Raw genomic sequence first — 19,416 nt, 5'->3', positions numbered from 1 at the left:
TCTTAGAAAATTATCAGTCCTGTGATCTTCGAAGTTCTTATTGTTGACATTAATTAACTCAACTTTACAAATAACATTTATGCCTGATAAAGAATTTACATGCATTGTCTGGCTTTAGCTCACATAAACCTTGAGAGATAGTTACCACTCTCATCCCTAAGGTACAGGTGGAAAACTTGAGGCACAGAGAGGTTAAATACCTTACCCAAAGCCACACAGTTGGTTAGTGGTTGAGCCAGACTTTGACCCTAGGCCATCAGACTCCAGAGCCATTGGGGTGACTAGTTAATTAATCTGATCCATGAAATCACTTCAAGGTAAAAGTGGTTGAAGAGGGCCTGATGTTACTATTCTAGATAATGACCTCAGCCCAAAATTGTGACTAGGTCTGGGTACCATGACAAAATTGGTACAGTAGAGGAGCTATTTTGGGGTCAGCTGCCATTGTTTTCCCTCCCTCAAAGTGTATTGTTTTGATCTATATTGCATCTACGCTAAATAGGTGCAAGCCTGGCACAGAATAAGTGCTCAAGAAATGTTGGTTTTTCTGTCCTCATTTCCTTGGCCCCCAGGCAGATGCTCTATTAACATCAGTGCAGAACTTTATTGATGGTCTATCAACTTCACTAACAGCCTAATCATAAGAGCTACCTCTTGAGTGCAGTCCACTGACCAGGCACTGGGCCAAGGACTTCATATGCCCTGCTTCATAAACTCATGCCAATCTCATCACACACCTGAGAAGTCAGTCTTTAAACATATTGTCAAATCACATATTAAAACAACCTGGAAAGCAGATCCTGTTCCACATATACTAGATCATGTTATTACTCTTCTGCTCAAACCCTCCAATGGCTTCTCAGCTCCTTTGGAGTAAAATCTAAAGGTTTTACATGGGCTAAAATGTTCCAGCCACCTCAGACTTCTCACTCTTCCTCAAACATTCACTACAAGCATACCACCCACCTTAGAGTCCTTGGACCTGCTGTCTTCCCTACCTGGACTCTACGCTTAGAGATTGTGCCACTGCACTCCAGCCTGGGCAACAGAGCGAGACTCCGTCTCAAAAACAAAACAAAGAAAAGGAAAAGAACTCTGGCTGTCTTTGTTCACTGCTGTATTTCTTTCCAGAGTCTTCAGTTGCACATTGCTCAAAAAGTATTTGTTGAAGGAAAGGAAGGAGTAAGAGAAGAAGATGGGAAGGAAAGAGTGAACTATTAGTATCTTCATTTCATTGATAGAGAGTTGGCCTTGGGGCGCAGTGGCTCACGCCTATAATCCCAGCACTTTGGGAGGCTGAGGTGGGCGGATCATGAGGTCAGGAGATCAAGACCATCTTGGCCAACAAAGTGAAACCCCATCTCTACTAAAAATACAAAAATTAGCTGGTTGTGGCAGCGCGTGCCTATAACCCCAGCTACTTGGGAGGCCGAGGCAGGAGAATCGCTTGAACCTAGGAGGCGAAGGTTGCAGTGAGCCGAGATCGCGCCACTGAACTCCAGCCTGGTGACAGAGCTAGACTCCGTATCAAAAAAAAAAAAAAAAAAAAAGAGCCAGAGAGTTAAGCAACTTGCTCAACTTTACATAGCTAGTTAAGTGGCAGAGCAGATATCTAAGACTTCTTCTCTCAACCACTACATTACTCTGCAATTAAATACCACCTTATACATACTTGAGCATTGGAGAGTTTATTTGCAAAGTTAAATGACTTTTAAAATAAAGGAGACCTAAGTAAATGTCATTTATAGATTATTTGCTTTAAAAATAATAATAATTGGCCAGGCGCGATGGCTCACACCTGTAATCCCGGCACTTTGGGAAGTTGAAGCAGTAGAATTCCTCGATTCCAGGAGTTTGAAACCAGCCTGAGCAACATAGCAAAACCTCATGTCTACAAAAAATACTCTAAAATTAGCTGAGTCTGGTATCATCCACCTGTAGTTTTAGCTACTTGGGAGGCTGAGGTGGGAGATTGAGCTCCCAGAGGTCAAGGCTGCAGTGAGCTAGGATCATGCTGCTGCTCTCCAGCTTGGGTGACAGAGTATGATCCTGTCTCAAATAATAAATTAATTAAACACACACAAAAAAACACAAAAAACAACACACACATTCTGGGTGAAAACACAGAACTACCTGAATGCCATAGTTGGTCTTGGTTTAGTACCTCATTTTCATTCCTTTTTTTTTTTTTTTTTTTTTTTTTTTTTAAGATGGAGTCTCGCTCTGTTGCCCAGGCTGGAGTGCAGTGGTTCGATCTCAGCTCACTGAAACCTCCCCAGCCTGGGTTCAAGCATTCTCCTCCCTCAGCCTCCTGAGTAGCTGGGATTACAGGTGCCTGCCACCATGCCCAGCTAATTTTTGTATTTTTAGTAGAGACAGTGTTTCACCATGTTGACCAGGCTGGTCTTGAACTCCCGACCTCAGGTGATCCATCTACCTCCGCCTCCCAAAGTGCTGGGATTACAGGCATGAGCCACCACGCCCGGCCCATTCCTTTTTTTTTTTTTTTTTTTTGAGACGGAATCTCGCTCTGTTGTACAGGCTGGAGTGCAATGGTGTGATCTCAGCTCACTGCAACCTCCAGCCCCTGGGTTCAAGTGATTCTCCTGCCTCAGCCTCCTGAGTAGCTGGGATTACAAGTGTGCACCACCACACCTGGCTAATTTTTGTATTTTTAGTAGAGACGGTGTTTCACCATGTTGGTCAGGCTGGTCTCCAACTCCTGACTTTGTGATCCACCCACCTCAGCCTCCCAAAGTGCCAGGATTACAGGCGTGAACCACTGTGCCTGCCCGGCCTTCATTCCTTTTTATACACACTTAACAGGCATGGAATAATCCTTTCTTCTGTGAGATAGGGTATTTGTTACAAATGCCTGGGCTTGGGATTTATCTGAAGGCCACAATCCAGGCATCTTCTCAGAATGCTGATCTACTCTTTTTATTTGGTCCAAGGTAATAAAAGCCTCAGACATCCAATTTGTAGGTCTGCACCATGATTGGGAATTGGGGGCTGGATATTATCCTTTTTCACTCTTTTCAGTTTGTAGTAAACAAAAAGTGAAATGCAATGCTCAAAATACATAAACCAGAGAACAGAAATGCTAGAAAGCCCTTTAGGGAGCATCTGGTCCGCCCCCTCGTTTTCCAGATGAGGAACATAAGTCCCTGGGAGGTGAATTTCCACATACATAATAATCGTGTTTGACATTTACTTTTAAATTTAGCATGGAGATATGCCAAATGAACCAAAAAGCTGAGAATATATGGCCAAAAAATTCCATGTGTTTCCTCAGGAACTGCACTGAATCATAACATCAGTTTTCTTCTCAAGTCTCTAAAATCTGAGTTCCACTAAAAATGATCTCACACTTCAGAAGGAAATAAACGTGTGGGACTCTTAACCTCATGTTATACAAACTGGCCAGATATTGACACTCCTTATGTATCCTGGATCCCTTGATTCAGCCACCAATCTTTGTTGAGCTCTGTCTCTGGTCAGGCGTGTTGACCACACACTGCAGATATGAGGGCTTCCTCCTTCAGCCAGATCTGAATTCGAGTCTAGCCCTAGCCTATGTAACTGCAGTGAAATCCTCTGCACAGGAAGCTTATTAGCGTGGATGGCCAGAGACAAATCTAAACAATTTATTTTCCTTTGTTTTCCCCCATCCCATCATTCTCCACTTTTCCTCTTTTACCCTTCCTTTCTTTGTTCCTAATAGAAAAAATAAATACATATTTGATGTAAAATAATCTGGAAAGAACAGTTAAGGACTGACAACATTATGTCTCTAATTCCAAACTTTCACACTTTCATGTGTGGCACTTAAAAGTTCATTAATTGGGAAAACCAGGTTGTTTGGGAATAATTCAGAACTTTGGATTTGATGTCATTAAACAGAACCTCCTCCACACATTCCCAGGCCCCACACTGAGAAAGAATCTCAGCATGGATAGTTGAGTCTAGGGTGAGACATTGTAATCGTCATACTGAAAATACACTACATCAGGTTACGTTGAGATCGCGTTCATGGCCGGGGAGATAGAAAGGTTTAAGGCCAAGTCACGGTTAAGCCCCTTGAGGCTTTGGGCCCTGACTGCCAGGATTAGAATCTCATCTCTATTACTTTAGACATTTGGGTTACTAAACCCCACATAGTTTCCTCTAATGAAGACAACAATCCCTTCTCTGTAGTAAGACTGGAAGCATCCCATAGGATGGGCCTGCAGATCCGAATACAGAGCCAGGTACATACTCTTCCTCACTCTGCATGAACCATTTTTGTACAAAGGCCTTTGGTGCAGTCTCATGGCAACCAGAACTAAAGGAAGAGTCAGGAAAGACTGGTTCCCTGCTCTGAATCATCCACATTTTTGCTGGCAACTTCATGGCAGTTTATTTATGGAACCCTGGCTGGAATCAGGCACAGCCTACCCGCTGCCCCAGGCTTGGAAAGCCAGGGCAGTGGCTGCCTGGGGTGCAAAGACATCTCTGTGGGCTGCCCTGGCCCAGTTATCCCTTCCCTCACCCCTACATGCTGTTCAGATGAAATCTGGTGAAAATGAGTCAGGACACCAAAGAGCAGGAGGAATAGAGGCCCCAGAGGGACAGTCAGCAGCCTGGGGAGAGAGTGGTGCGGAGTCAGGAAAGGGACTCTCACCTCCATGGCTCTAGCAATGCAGCAAGAAAGGAAAACGAAGTCAGTCCGCTGGTTCCTATGACAGGAAAGGGGCCTCCCAAGTCAGAGCCCTCAGGAAATCAGCTTAGAAAATTAGGCAGGGCTTAAATTGTTAAATTATTGGAAAGATAAAGATGCCAGGTAAGGGTCTTCAGGTATCTTGGGAGAGGGGGTAGCCGGTGGCACACCCTCTTCAGAGAGAGATTGAAATAAACATGTTTCTTCTCTTGTTGTCTATTTTTCAGTGGAAAGGAAAACACACACATACCCTGCACTCCATAATAAGAGGTTTGGTCTGTGCCTCTCTGACTTCCTCAAAAACAACCACAGGGAACAGACAGACTCCTTGGATTACTCTTTTTTTTTTTTTTTTTTTTTTGAGGTGGAGTCTCACTCTGTCTCCCAGGCTAGAGTGCAGTGGCGTGATCTCAGCCTGCTGCAACCTCTGCCTCCTGGGTGCAAGCAATTCTCCTGCCTCAACCTCCTGAGTAGCTGGGATTAAAGGCACCCACCAACATGCCTGGCTAATTTTTGTGTTTTTAGTAGAGATAGGGTTTCGCCATGTTGGCCAGTCTGGTCTCGAACTCCTGACCTCAGGCGATCTCCTCGCCTCGGCCTCCCAAAGTGCTGGGATTACAGGCGTGAGCCACTGCACCAAGCCTCTGATTACTCTTGACCTTGGGAATTGACCCTTGGAAATGCATTCTACTTCAAGATCTGAGAAAATAAAACCCAACTCAACCCAACAATGGCTTGTGAAAGACAGTTTGTTTCTTCTGGGGATCCTATTTCTCTTCTCTAATCCATTGCCACTCCACAGTTAAGATAACTTTTATAAACACACACACACACACACACACACACACACACACACACACACACCCCAGATCATCCCTCCTCTAGTGAAAACTCTTCACAGCTCCCCACTGTCCCTAGATTAAAATCCACACGACAAACTGTGGACAATAAGGTCTTAAATGATCCAGTCCTTGCCTGCCTCTCAGACCTCATCCCATACCACTCCCTGGCTATTCATTACATTCCAACTACCCTGGCCTTGTTCTTCTTCCTGCCAGACTTGTTCCCCCTTAGGGCCTTTGTACCAGCTGTTTTCTGGGTTTGAAATGCTCTTCTCCCTGATTTTTGCATGGCTAACTTCTTCTTGCCTTTGGTATCCCACTTAAATGTCACATTCTCAAGGAGCCCTTCCTGAACCACCCAATCTGCAGTGCCCACTCTGTCACTTACCGGCACTTAACACTATCTGGCATCTTTCTTGCATACTTGTTTATTGATGATTGTCACTCCTACAAAACATAAGCTCTATGATCACAGGGCCCTATTTGTCCTGTCCACCTCTGTATCCACAGAGTCTAGTGTATTTCCTATCACACAGCAGAGCTCAAAGTGACAAGAAAAATGAAACTCTGCTGGAGTGCAGTGGTGCGATCTCGGCTCACTGCAACCTCTGTCTCCTGGGTTCAAGCGATTCTCCTGTCTCAGCCTCCTGAGTAGCTAGGATTACAGGTGTGTGCCACCATGCCTGGCTAATTTTTTATGTTTTTGTAGAGACAGAGTTTCGCCATGTTGGCCTGGCCAGTCTTGAACTTCTGGCCTCAAGTGATCCACCTGCCTTGGCTTCCCAAAATGCTAGGATTACAGGTGTATGCCACCATTCCCGGCCAAGAAGAATGAAATTTTTATCTTCCTATTCTCCCCACCAACCCAACCATCTTTGATGGCTTCATCTTCCACTTCGGTGACATTTGATAACTTCCATTTTCCTTCCACACAGCATAGTGTAGCCATCCAGGTACAGCATAGTCATATTCCAGTCTTCATCATCATAATCTGGGACTCTCATTCAACCATCTCCAGCTTGGAATTTCTCAGTTCTTCAAAATCTCCTTCTTTTCCAAGCCTCCTTTACCCCACCTCTATGAAAGTAGACAATTCATTTGCTCAATTTCCCCCACATCTCCAAGCCATTAGCTTTCTCTTGACTTGATTCCCTGCACAGATTTTGGCATCATGGCTAACAACACAGGGTGGTATCCACAGCAGTGATCAGAGTTTGAGGTCTTTTTATAAGGATGTGCTTGGCACATTGTAAGTGCTCACTAAGTGTTAACCAATCTTACTACTACCACTATTATGATTTAGGTTTCTTCTTGCCTCTGCCTCCTACCCTTTCTTCTCCCTCTCCCCTTTCACTCTCATTTGGTTAGTTTTACTCTCTTTGCTTCACTTATATAAGGTGAAGCTGGGATCTCACCAGCTCTTCTTGGTGATGGTACAGAGTTCTGAAGCGTAAAACCAGTTATGTGCAGGTTGGAGAAGAGCTGAGGAGTTTCCAGGCTCCCTGGGAATCGTACACACTAACCTCACTATCGTTCCAGGGCTCTGGCTGTCTCGTGTCCCCAGGTGGGCCTCTAAAGCTGTTGGTGGGGATAGAGGCTCCCTGAGCAGGGTGGGTTGGGATGATGTGCACCTGTGTTTTCTCTTATTGACTGCTTAAGAAGCCAGTGTTTGTCTGTTTTCATCATCAACTCAGGGCTTACTATAATCCCTTCAATTTTTCAGTCATTCTTATTCAAGGTCTCAAGCATCCGGAGAGGCAGTCCTTGGAAATGATTGTCATTTCTGGCCTGGTTCCCTGTAAGGAAGAAGAGTAAGGCGAGCACAAACAGGAAGCTGCCTAGGTCTTTGGCTGTGGTTCTGTGACCAAGGCAAACTGAAATTGTGAGATCCTTTCCTTGCTTTGCCTCAGATATATCTCAGGTCCCAATTGTGAGAATTTTTAACTTGAAAAAGTCCCATTTTATTTTGAAATGATTAGTACCGATCGCATACCAGATTCTCAAATTTTGTTAAGAGAATGTACAGATGAGTGAATAAAGGAACTCAGAAATGGATATGATCAGAGACCTTGCTACTACAAAGGACTGGCAAGTCCGGAGTAACCAGGGTCACTCTCTAAAACTAACTAGTGATTTCCATAAACACTGTGAGCACACACTATGTGCCAGACACTGTGCCAGATGCTGGGGGTTCAGGGGGAAGCAAGGCAGGCCCAGCCCTGCTTTCATAGAGTTTCCAGTCCAGCAGAGCATTCAGGCAAGGATGGTATAGCATCCTATATCCTACTGCCAGCAGGCAAAGTGCAGAGCAATCTCTCTGGAAGCACTTGTGGGAGGCACCTAACCCAGACCCGAAGCACCGGGCTGGTGGAGGGCTTCTTGGAGGACAACGTGATGCCCCAGTTGAGGCTTGACGGATGAATGAGTCAGCCAGGTGGCAGGAGGGGAAGCGAGGTCAAGGGAAAGTATCTCAGTCAAAGCCAAGAGTGTTTGCAAAGGATAAAAGATGAGAGAGTGGGCGTTGCTCTGCTGGAACTCAGAAGCAGCCTGTTAGGGCTCCACAGCCAGAGGTTCTGGTTTCATTGGTCTTGGAGAGAGCCCAGCCTTGGGTATGTTTTAAAAGCTTCCCAGGTGACTTTAATGTGCAGCCAGGGTGAGAGCCACTGGACCAGAACATGGATGAAAGGGATGGAGTGATGAGAAGTGAGGCTGGAGAAGTAAGCTTGGCACCTCACGCTGGGCCTGGAAGGCCATGTTAAGGAACTTGAGTTTTCTTCCCTAAGCACTGGGAAGCTATTTAAACATTTGAGCAAGGAAATCTGTGGCATGATCAGACTTGCAAACTCCAGAACATCCCTGTTGTGGAACATGAATTGGTGAGGGGAGAGCTGGAGTAGGAGTGAGAAAACCAGTTGGAAGGCTCTTGCAATAATTCAGGTAAAAGATAATCACACCCTGAATTTAGCTAATGACAGTGGGGAGGGAGAGAAGTAGATGAATTCCGGAGATATTTAGGAAGTACAATTGCTAAGGCTTGATGAAAGATGGACTGTAGGAGGGAGATTTCAAGGGCCATCCCTTTGTTTAGACAACTGGGTGGATGAAGTGTCATTCACTAAGATAGAGATCAATGGAAAGAAAGTACCAGAAGGAGGGCAGAAGCTGGTTTGTGGATATGTGGATGAGGACATCCACCTGGAACCTGTTGAGTTAGAGGTGACAGTGGGACATCCGAGTAAGACGAGCGCTGGGCAGACGGTAGCTTAGACCAGAGATGAGACATCTAAATTTGGGGTAGAGATATAGAAGTCATCAGAAAAGGTTGCGAATAAATGAGATCACTCAGGTGAGAGAGTGTCGAGTGGGAAGAGGAAAATAGGTTCATAGAATCTCATAAGTTGTTCTCTTCCTCCAGGCAGACAACCCTAAACCCATTAAAGGTAATTATGCTAAGTGGTGAAGTGACTTGTCCTAGCTAGTCCTCTTCAAGTATATGAGCTGGCTTACATTCAGCCAATATGTACCCCTGCTGCTGGCCTACATTCACCCTGTCGCTGTCAGTGCAATTAGATCAAGCTATTTGCAATGAAAGGCAGCTGGCAGTTGTGTCGTGTACCTATAGAGTTTGGCTGCGGGAAGCAGTTCCAGATTCCGTGGCTCTCTTCAGAGGTTTCTAAATACAGTGGTAGTTATGTGTTAGACATATGAGGCATTTTAAAGAAAGCAGGTCTGAATCATCTGAGAATGAGAACATTCAGCAAGTAGCTCAATGCAAAGGTCCTGGGAAAAATTTACTGTGGAGAGGGAAGGATGGGTAGGCAGCTAGTAATGCTTTTATTCTAGGCTCTGTGCAATGGTGATTCTATTTTTGGTTTTCAGTCTGCATAGATCTAAGTTCCCAGTTATGCCCTCAGATGCCAGAATCAATCTCTGTTGTATTGCAAATAAAGACGACAAAGTGCTTTTACATTATGTTTCATTTACTCCTAACAACAAGCCTATAAAGTAAATAAGGCACATGTTAGCCCCATTTTAAAGATGAGGAAACCAAGACTCAAGCTAATTAGCTTGCCCAAAATTGCAAAAAATATATATATATAAATGGGCTAAGGATCTAATCCAGTTTCACAATTCAAATCTACTCCAACTTCCCAAGTGTGGCTTTTACCTCTTTAAAAAGGGGCCTTCTCTTTTTAACCCACTCTAGGGAAGAGCTTCAGAAGGGGACGGGAGGCTGGGTGCAGTAGCTCAGGCCTGTAATCCCAGCACTTTGGGAGGCCGAAGTTGGTGGATCATGAGGTCAGGAGTTCAAGACCAGCCTGGCCAACATGGTGAAACCCCGTCTCTACTATAAATACAAAAATTAGCTGGGCATGGTGGCGTGCACCTGTAATCCCAACTACTCCAGAGTCTGAGGCAGGAGAATCGCTTAAACCCAGGAGGCGGTTGCAGTGAGCCACTGCACTCCCACCTGGGTGACACAGTGAGACTCCATCTCAAAAAAAAAAAAAAAAGGAGTGGGGGATAGGAAGAAGAAGATTTGGAGAGAACCTTAGTTTAGCGGACACTTTCTGTTATTATTGTGTTTGTGACTTTCTCTTTTGCACTAAAATCTTCCCCCAGCACAAATTACACATGCCCACTACCAAAAACGTTGAAGAAAGTTGTCTAGGCCAGGCATGGTAGCTCACATCTGTAATCCCAGCACTTTGGGAGGCCAAGGTGGGAGAAGTGCTTGAGCCCAGGAGTTTGACATCAGCCTGGGCAACATAGTAAGATCCTGTCTCTACCAAAAAAAAAAAAAAAAAGGAAAGTTGTTCGGAGTGGGTCAATGGGTCAGGGAACCCACTTCTAAAAGAATTATAGACCCATAGGACTGAAAAAGACCACTGGGTAATTTACTTTAATCCCTGTCTTGCAGATGGGAGAAAATGAGGGCCTAAAGAGAATGTAACTCATGCATGCTAACATAGCCAGCTGTGGCAAAACAGAGACCAGAACCCTTACCTGCTGATGTATGCCCAGAAGACAAGGTGAAGATGAGCTCAGTCTCAGAGCACTGAGACAAACAAAGTGAAAAATATGTGGGGGAATAAAGAGCTGACCTAAAAGAAATAGTAAACACTCTGCTACACATTCCTCTTGTCTTTGGGACACATCTTCATAGGGCTCTGATTGAGAAAGTTAATTAGTAAAATTATCATGGTTCTCTCTTTCTCTTGTCATTTATTTAAGTCACAGGAGGAAGTAGGTGGAAGTGCCTAGAAGGTAGAGTGGGTGGAATTGGGAAATTGCTCTGTAAGATTTAGGTTGGTGACAATGGGATTGTTGATTCCACCAGTTTGTTATTCACTAGTCACTAGAATTACCCTTAATAATAGCTTGCATTTGTATAGGATATTCTAACTTATAAAAGGCTTTTATGACACTGTCTCATTTGATCTCACTGGCAACTTTGTAAGGTAGACAAGGCAGGTATAATTATCCCACTTCATGAATGAGAAAACTGAGACTTAGAGAAGTTCAACGACTTGCATACTCGGTCATTAAACTCGAGTCTGAACAAAAAACCAGGTGTTCTTACTTAGAAAATTTCAACTTTACGGCGGGGGGTGCGGTGGCTCACACCTGTAATCCCAGCACTTCCGGAGGCCGAGGTGGGCGGATCACAAAGTCAGGAGATCGCGACCATCCTGGTTAACACGATGAAACCCCGTCTCTACTAAAAATACGAAAAAAGTAGCCGGGCGTGGTGGTGGGCTCCTGTAGTCCCAGCTACTCGGGATGCTGAGGCAGGAGAATGGCATGAACCCGGGAGTCAGAGCTTGCAGTGAGCTGAGATCGCACCACTGCACTCCAGCCTGGGCGACAGAGCGAGACTCTGTCTCAAAAAAAAATAATAATAAAATAAAGCTTCAACTTTACCAAGGTCATACGGTTAAGTAGGACTTGAATCCCAGTGAGGCCATCTCCAGAGCCTATGCTATTAACCACCATGTTCTGCTAGTCATTTAACAGACATTTATTGAGCGTGTCTTGTTTTCTTAGTTCCTTGCTCTTTATAAATACAATCCAGGTGCTCTTGCTGAGGCAGGTACTCATTAATGAAGGAATGTTTGGTAAATGCTTCTAGTACCTTCTCCCATGCCTCAGCAACTCATTTGACCACAGAAGCAAACACAAGCTGTGGCCTAATCCCAGAGTCCCCACAAGCAGTAATTGCAGGGAAGATGAGCCAAGAGGAGACTGACTCGCAGCCCAAAGACTACCGGCTCAGGTCCTCTGAGCCTGCAGGCTTTGGGCTCATGAGAAGTGGGTGTGGTCCATTTCCAGCCTGGATCCAATAGGAAGTGAGGAGGATAGATGAAAACTTTTTTTCACAGGAGTTTCTGTGTTGTCCTCTCCCTTACCCTGTTAGCATTTTTTCTTAAAACCCAGTAGCAGCTGTTGGCTAGTTGTGAAAATTGTCCAACCTTAGTAGAGCCTGTCGCCAAGCACACAGGGCCTCCTTGGGGCTGGACCCTGAGGCCAGGCAGCTTGCCCAGGCAGCTCCATAAATAGCACCTGTGATATGTGCAAAAAGAGGTGAATCAGGGAGGGCTGCTGGTGCTCCTCAGTGATGGTAAGCCAGTGAGTCTCAACAGCAGGTCTCGGATAAAGGCAGTTCCTATCACACATGTCTAACACTGAGGATCTAAAAATCAGTTCATATTAGGAATGGTTTAAGACTTTCTCTTTCCCTCATTCCTTCACTCCTCTTTCTCCCAGCCCTCTAGTAACATGCCTTTTCCATCACGTCTGTCAGATGATATTGTATAAGAATCCAGACTGAGTTTTTCTGACTATTTATAGAAGACAGTTGTGCTGCGTTAGCCACTACAGGAACTAACGTTTGGTTCTGGGTTATGTGACATGTGAAAAACTTACAGAAATGTGTTTTTTCTCAAATGTGCCTATCCCATCCTTGTCCTATCATATCAAACAGGCCTCTTGGAATAACACATTGCTCTACTATGTCCTTTTATAATTAAAAATTTTTTTTCTGATTCTCAAAGCATGTTTATACTAGTTAAAAGCTTAAAAGACTATAATGTATATAGTCTTTTACATTTTGGGTTTGTTTTGTTTTGTTTTGTTTTGTTTTTGAGATGGAGTCTCTCTCTGTCACCCAGGCTGCAGTGGCGCGATCTCAGCTCACTGAAACCTCCACCTCCCGGGTTCAAGCAATTCTCATGCCTCAGCCTCCCAAGTAGCTGGAATAACAGACGCGTGCCACCACGCCTGGCTACTTTTTGTATTTTTAGTAGAGACTGGGTTTCACCATGTTGGCCAGGCAGTTCTCGAACTCAAGTGATCCACCCGCCTTGGCCTCCCAAAGTGCTGGGATTGTAGGCATGAGCCACCATGCCGGCCTATCTTTTACATTTTTAGCTATATAATTATAGCTATATAATATATAGCTAAAACTGTAAAAGTGCTTGCTAATTTTTCACCCAGAGGTAACAACTGCTAATAGTTCAATGTGGCTTTTAGCTTAGGGGCTCTTGAACTGATGGGAAAGGTAAAGAGCACTGACAGTGGTTACAGAAAGGAGGTGGCAAATACAAATATGTTTCTAAATAGAACCAATGGGATGTTAGGGGAAGAGGAAGGTGAAGAAAATTAGCCCCAATCTTTTAGCCTGGGTGACTGGGAAGGTGTCTCATGAAATAACCTAGAGGCCACATGCCAAAGGATAGATCTAGGAAAGCTATCTAGTCTGTTAGGCTTGCTGGTCATTTTGTATCAATTATTATCATCCAGGAGTCACAATTACAAATGACTAAAAGCCTACAGTTGGCCTCACAGATGTGCTGTTTAATATTCCAAGCTCAGACCACTTCAGCATCTCAACAGGATTTAGAAGCTGAGAGGCAAGGAGAAAGTTCAAATGTAGAAGTTACTGACTCACCTATTGGAGGAAATGAAAGTTTTCAACCATCGCCTCCAATCAGCTGCTTGGAACATTTCAGCTCTGGAGTCCACATTTTCTATGAAGTCACCCATCACCATCTCAAGGTGTAAACACTCTCTAATAAATTCAAAATCAGCTTCAAGAAAATTCTTAGAGCTCTAACTTAAGCCAAATATACACCTTAAAGCTAAAGTAAGAGGTAGACTGTTTCTAAGTTAGAAATATGACTTTGTCAGCCTACTTGGTTGCCACATCATCTAATAATGAGAGCAGACCACGAGTTAAACTTTTGATCCCATCACTCTTGCCACTATTTAATGTTGCTGACACTCATTTTGTAGTGTGTATAACCAGGAAAATTCTAGTTTTAGGGCCTGACAAACAGGTCCCACTGGTCTTTCCTTTTCTTAATGCACAGTCCTGGCAGGTAGCACACACTATTAAGTAGACTGTAATAATGCTGGTTGCTATGCACCTTGAGTGAGGCTGGTGAGGTTAAGTCAGCCATGGGTCCTGCTGACTTCACAGTGGGAGGGTAATTGCCGCTGACTTGCAGCTCTGGCTCCCCCAGACTTTGAGTCTCTCTGGTGAGGTCTTTGATGGGGGTGATGATTGCTGTATCTGTACTTTCCTTGCTTTTTAATTATCAAAAAAGAAAAATAAAAGTGCAGAGATATTGTTGCTGCTACATGGTTCTTTATTTCATTTAGTTTGTCATTTTAGGTTTTTAACATTGTCTTAACTAAAGCTTAAATTTTCTCACCATAGCTCCAAGGAGTGGAATGAGGATCAATGAGAAGAAAAGGAAATAGCAAGTTTTAGCATTTCTAAAGGCACCAGCCAAAGACTGAAAGTAATTTCATGAATACTGAGTTCTCTCTAACAGGAGCCAGGTACAAGCAGTGTGACCTATTGTTAGAATGTGATCATCTGAATAGAGAGGCCTGGCGTAAAGTCGTATGTTACTTGGGCAAGGCAAGCTGGCTGACCATCTAGAAAGTTTACCAAAGGCTGGCATCACTTGAACATAGTCACCAGATTCCTGGGTTATCCTCTTTGTGGGCTCACACATTAAATTACAAGTACACCAAGAGACAAAAAACACCAAGAGACTAATTTACCAAACTCACGAGAGACACGTGTATAAAAATAAGAGAGCCATTTACTTACTCCCATTGAGAAATATAACTACACAGGATATTGGATATGTCGGCCAATTGACTGCATTATCAGTTGTGAAGGAAAAGAACAAGATTTAAACACATCTACAGAATCTTGGAAATATATTGTCAAGATTTTATTGTACTTTAGGAATAAAATCAGCCTTATGTAAGACTATTGACAGATTTTCTCCCTCTCCCATTTAGAAATGTGTTTCCAACTTTTGACTATACCTACGTTTCCAAAAATATATTTGCCTTTATGTGTTTAGTAGAAATGCTTGTTTTGGGGGATTCACAGATTCTCTCTTTGTTTACCTCCTCAGTTACTAAACTTATGCCTTATATTTTGAGTCATACTAATGCTCTTCTCACAGGATTTTGAGTCCATTCTTTGTTTGTATGTTAGGTTTTGGTTTTGTCTTTGAGATAGGGTCTTGTTCTGTCGCCCAGGCTGGAGTGCAGTGGTGTGATCATGGCTCACTGCAGCCTTGAACCCCTGGGCTCAAACAATTCTCCTGCCTCTTAGCCTCTCGAGTAGCTGGAACTACAGGTGTGCACCACCTCACCTGGCTAATTTTGTATTTTTTGTAGAGAGAGGGTCTCGCTATGTTGCCCACACTGGTCTTGTACTCCTCCAGGCCCACCTCAGCCTCCCAAAGTGCTGGGATTACAGGCATGAGCCTACTGCACATGGTCAAGTTGAGTTGGTTCTGAGAAAAACTTACAGCTCAACCCCATACTAAATATAGGGTATTTAGATTTTAAGTGGGAAGCCACACTAGATGACATTTATTGTCCTTCTGAATTGAGGTTTTATGGTTCTATGAATAGAGCAGGGGAAGGAGAGATGCATGGGAAAAGTTGGGAGAGTTGAGGCAGGGGAATAAGAGGAGGCCAGAGGCCAGCGGCCAGAACTGATTTAATTAACTAAAGAAGTTATCTTTGCCAAACTGGACAGAGATATGGAATTGCGTACGTTGAATTTTCTCTACTTTCATTGTTTATTGGCAAATGCTACTTTTGGCAGCTATGCATCCAGGGAGGCTCTTCTGTGAGACAAATGAGGCAGTTGCTCAGAACTGTGCCTGTGCAGTGGCCCCCATTGTGTAACGGCCCAGGCACCTTGCATAAGATCACCAAAAACACTTCCCAACTTCATGCAGGAACTGGTTTGGCCTCAATTCCATTTAGCTAAGTAGCTTGCTCTGTCCAGTAATTCATTTATTCAAATAACTTTTACTGAGCACTGAGCCAGATGCTAGAATAGAAAAATAAGGAAGATAGTTTCCAGCCACAATCTAAGGAAGAAGAAAGATGTACAAATAATGGTTTTGAAAAAGAAAGTTTAGTATTTTGCAAAAGGAACATAAAAAATGCCGGAGGATTCAGAGGACAGAGGTATACCTCCAAGTACTGCTTTAGTTGTATCCTGCAAAGTTTGACATGCTGCACTTTCATTTATTTCAATGAATTTTTAAAAATTTCTCTTAAGACTTCTTTTTTGACCCAGGAATTATTTATATGGATGTGGTTTTGCTTTCAAGTGTTTGGAGATGTTTCTGTTATCTTTTTGTTATTCTAATTTTATTTCATTGTGATTAGAGAACACATTCTGTATATTTTCATTTCTTTTAAATTTGTTAAAGTTTTATGACCCAATGGATCATGAGGTCAGGAGATCGAGACCATCCTGGCTAACACGGTGAAACACCATCTCTACTAAAAACACAAAACATTAGCCGGGCGTGGTGGCGGGCACCTGTAGTCCCAGCTACTAGGGAGGCTGAGGCAGGAGAATGGTGTGAACCTAGGAGGTGGAGCTTGCAGTGAGCCGAGATGGCGCCACTACACTCCAGCCTGGGAGACAGAGTGAGACTCCGTCTCAAAAAAAAAAAAAAAAAAGGTTTTATGGCCCAGGATATGGTCTATCTGTATCTATGATCCATGGACAACTGAAAAGTTTGTTTACTCTGTTGTTATGGGGTGGAATAGTCTATAAACATCAGTTAGATCCTGTTGATAGATGATATTGTTGAGTCCTTGTTAATTTTTTGTCTACTTGTTATATTGGTTGTTGAAAGAGGTGTACTGAAGTCTCCAATTATAATTGTTAATTTGTCTATTTCTATTCTCAGTTTTGTCAGTTTTTGCTTCACATATCTTATAGCCCTGTTGTTTGGTGCACACACATTTAGGATGGTTATGTCTTCTTGATGTAATCTTCTTGGTGTAGTGTTCCTTTTATCATTATACATTATCCCTCTCTCTCTCTCTTTAATAACTTTTTTCATGCTGCAGTCTACTTTATCTGATATTATTATGGCCCACTCTTTCTTTGGATTAATATTTACATGATAACATTTTTTCTATCTTTTTACTTTCAACCTTTCTCTATCATTATATTTGAAGTAAGCTTTGTTTTTGTTTTGTGCTAACATGCCCAGCTAATTTGTTTTGTTGTTGTTGTTTTTCTTTTTTGGTAGAGATGAGGTCTCACTATGTTGCCCAGGCTTGAAGTAAGTTTTTTATAGACAACACTTAGTTGAATCACGATTTTTAATTCAGTTTTCCAGTCTCTGTTATTTGATTGGTGTATGTAGATCATTTACACTTAACATAACATGTTAGGTCTTAAGTTTGTCATTTTTATCTTTGTTTTCTGTTTGTTCTGTCTGTTGTCATTTCTGTTTTCTCTGTTTTCTTTTTTATACCTTCCCATGAGCTACTTGAACATTTTTGATCATTCCATTTTGATTAATCTATAGTGCTTTTGAGTGTATCTCTTTGTATAAGCTGTTTAGTGTTTGCTTTTGGTAACAATATTAAATATACGTAACATATCTACTGGTATCATCTTTTTACTAGTTTGAACGATATAAGTGATTGAATCATAGGTGAAGTTCTTTCCAAGGTCTTTAGTATTTAAAAAGAGCAGTTCACTTGAAAAGGTCTTGATGTCATGGAGGCCCAGATTTCTAATCTTCCTCAGGTCTTCAGAGGTGGCTGTCTATGAAATCCAGGCTGTCAACTCCATAGGAAAAGGAAATGTAATGAAATGTTTACCTAAAAAGCTATCAATTATCCATGCTAGTGAGGAAAGGGAAGACTAATTAAAATTCAAATGGAGCTTCCCAAATTCCAAATGTTAGCTGCATATGCCAATTTGTTAAAGTTTTAAGAGGAAGGCATAAAAATAGCAAAATTGAATTACTCAAAAATTTTACCTGATTATTTTATTCTCTTGCTTTTTTTTTTTTTTTTTTTTTTTTGAGACAGAGTCTCGCTCTGTCACCCAGGCTGGAGTGCAGTGGCGTGATCTCGGCTCACTGCAACCTCCGCCTCCCGGGTTCAAGCAATTCTCTGCCTCAGCCTCCCGAGTAGCTGGGATTATAGGCACCTGCCACCACGCCTGGCTAATTTTTGTATTTTTAGTAGAGATGGGGGTTTCACCATCTTGGCCTGGCTGGTCTTGAACTCCTGATCTCGTGATCCACCTGCCTCGGCCTCCCAAAGTGCTGGGATTACAGGAGTGAGCCACCGTGCTCAGCCCCTAGCTAACATTTTATGTAAAAAAGGAAATGGATCATAAATGACTCACACTGGATCATCAGACTGCATGTATTTTGAGTAAAGCTGTACGAATTGGCTATTTGGACTTTTTGTTGTTGTTGTTGTTGTTGTTGTTGTTGTTGTTGAGATGGAGTCTCGCTCTGTCACCCAGGCTGGAGTGCAGTGGCGCGATCTTGGCTCACTGCAAGCTCCGCCTCCCGGGTTCACGCCATTCTCCTGCCTCAGCCTCCCGAGTAGCTGGGACTACAGGCACCCGCCACCATGCCTGGCTAATTTTTTTCTAATTTTTTTGTATTTTTAGTAGAGACGGGGTTTCACCGTGTTCGCCAGGATGGTCTCGATCTCCTGACCTCGTGATCCACCCGCCTCGGCCTCCCAAAGTGCTGGGATTACAGGTGTGAGCCACCGCGCCTGGCCTATTTGGACTTTTGGAAGATGTTGAAATTTAAATGTCAGAGAGCTGTAAGGTTGAATCTCAGCTTTGCCACTTGCTATCTATGTGGCATTAGATAAATTACTTAACTTTTTGGATACCGTGTTTCCTAATTTACAAAGGTTAATCATTTTTCCTGCATATAAATTATGAAAAAAGCCTAGCCTAGAGAAGGTGATCAGCAAAAATGAGTTCCCTTGCTATGCTCCTGTTGACTTTTCACAAGGAAAAAGCAAATATCTCTGTTTCCCAACTCCATGCAGGAATTGGTTTCAGTGTATGTATATTTCCAAACTAGACCTTTCTCACCAACCAAGATTTGTATTTATTTATAGCATCTTGATGCATAGGCATGAGATGGCTATCAGAGAGCAGAAAGGTGTGCTAGTTAATATTTTGGGAGCAGTAAAGAAGGCCCTTCTTGGCCAGGTGTGGTGGCTTATGCCTGTAATCCCAGCACTTTGGGAGGCTGAGGTGGGCAGATTACTTGAGCCTAGGAGTTCGAGACCAGCCTAGGCAACATGGTGAAACCCTGTCTCTGTCTTTACAAAAAAAAAAATTTTAATTAAAAAAATAAAGAAGGCCCTTCTTAAAGAGCTTTTTTTTTAAATAAACAAACAAACAAACAAAACCAGCATTTACTGCTCACTGACTATGCAATAAGCAGGGAGTGGGCATTTTGACATCTGATATCATGGGTGTCTTTCCTTGCATCCATCTTGTCATTTCTGAGATCCAGAGAGACAAAGAGGCAG

General features: G+C 43.1%; 1 long non-coding RNA gene across 1 annotated transcript in view; it reads right to left on the bottom strand.

Moving 5' to 3' along the window:
• LOC103885899 overlaps window positions 1–15,131 on the bottom strand; it is a 30,300-nt gene extending 15,169 nt beyond the window's left edge. Inside the window, exon 1 of the long non-coding RNA XR_649240.4 lies at window positions 13,493–15,131. This is a non-coding gene — a long non-coding RNA (uncharacterized LOC103885899). The remainder of the gene's footprint in view (window positions 1–13,492) is intronic.
• Between the last annotated feature and the right edge of the window lie 4,285 nt (window positions 15,132–19,416).

This window comes from Papio anubis, chromosome 1, assembly GCF_008728515.1.
Source record: "Papio anubis isolate 15944 chromosome 1, Panubis1.0, whole genome shotgun sequence".
Lineage (NCBI taxonomy): Eukaryota > Metazoa > Chordata > Mammalia > Primates > Cercopithecidae > Papio > Papio anubis.
This window is presented reverse-complemented; position numbering and strand designations above follow the sequence as displayed.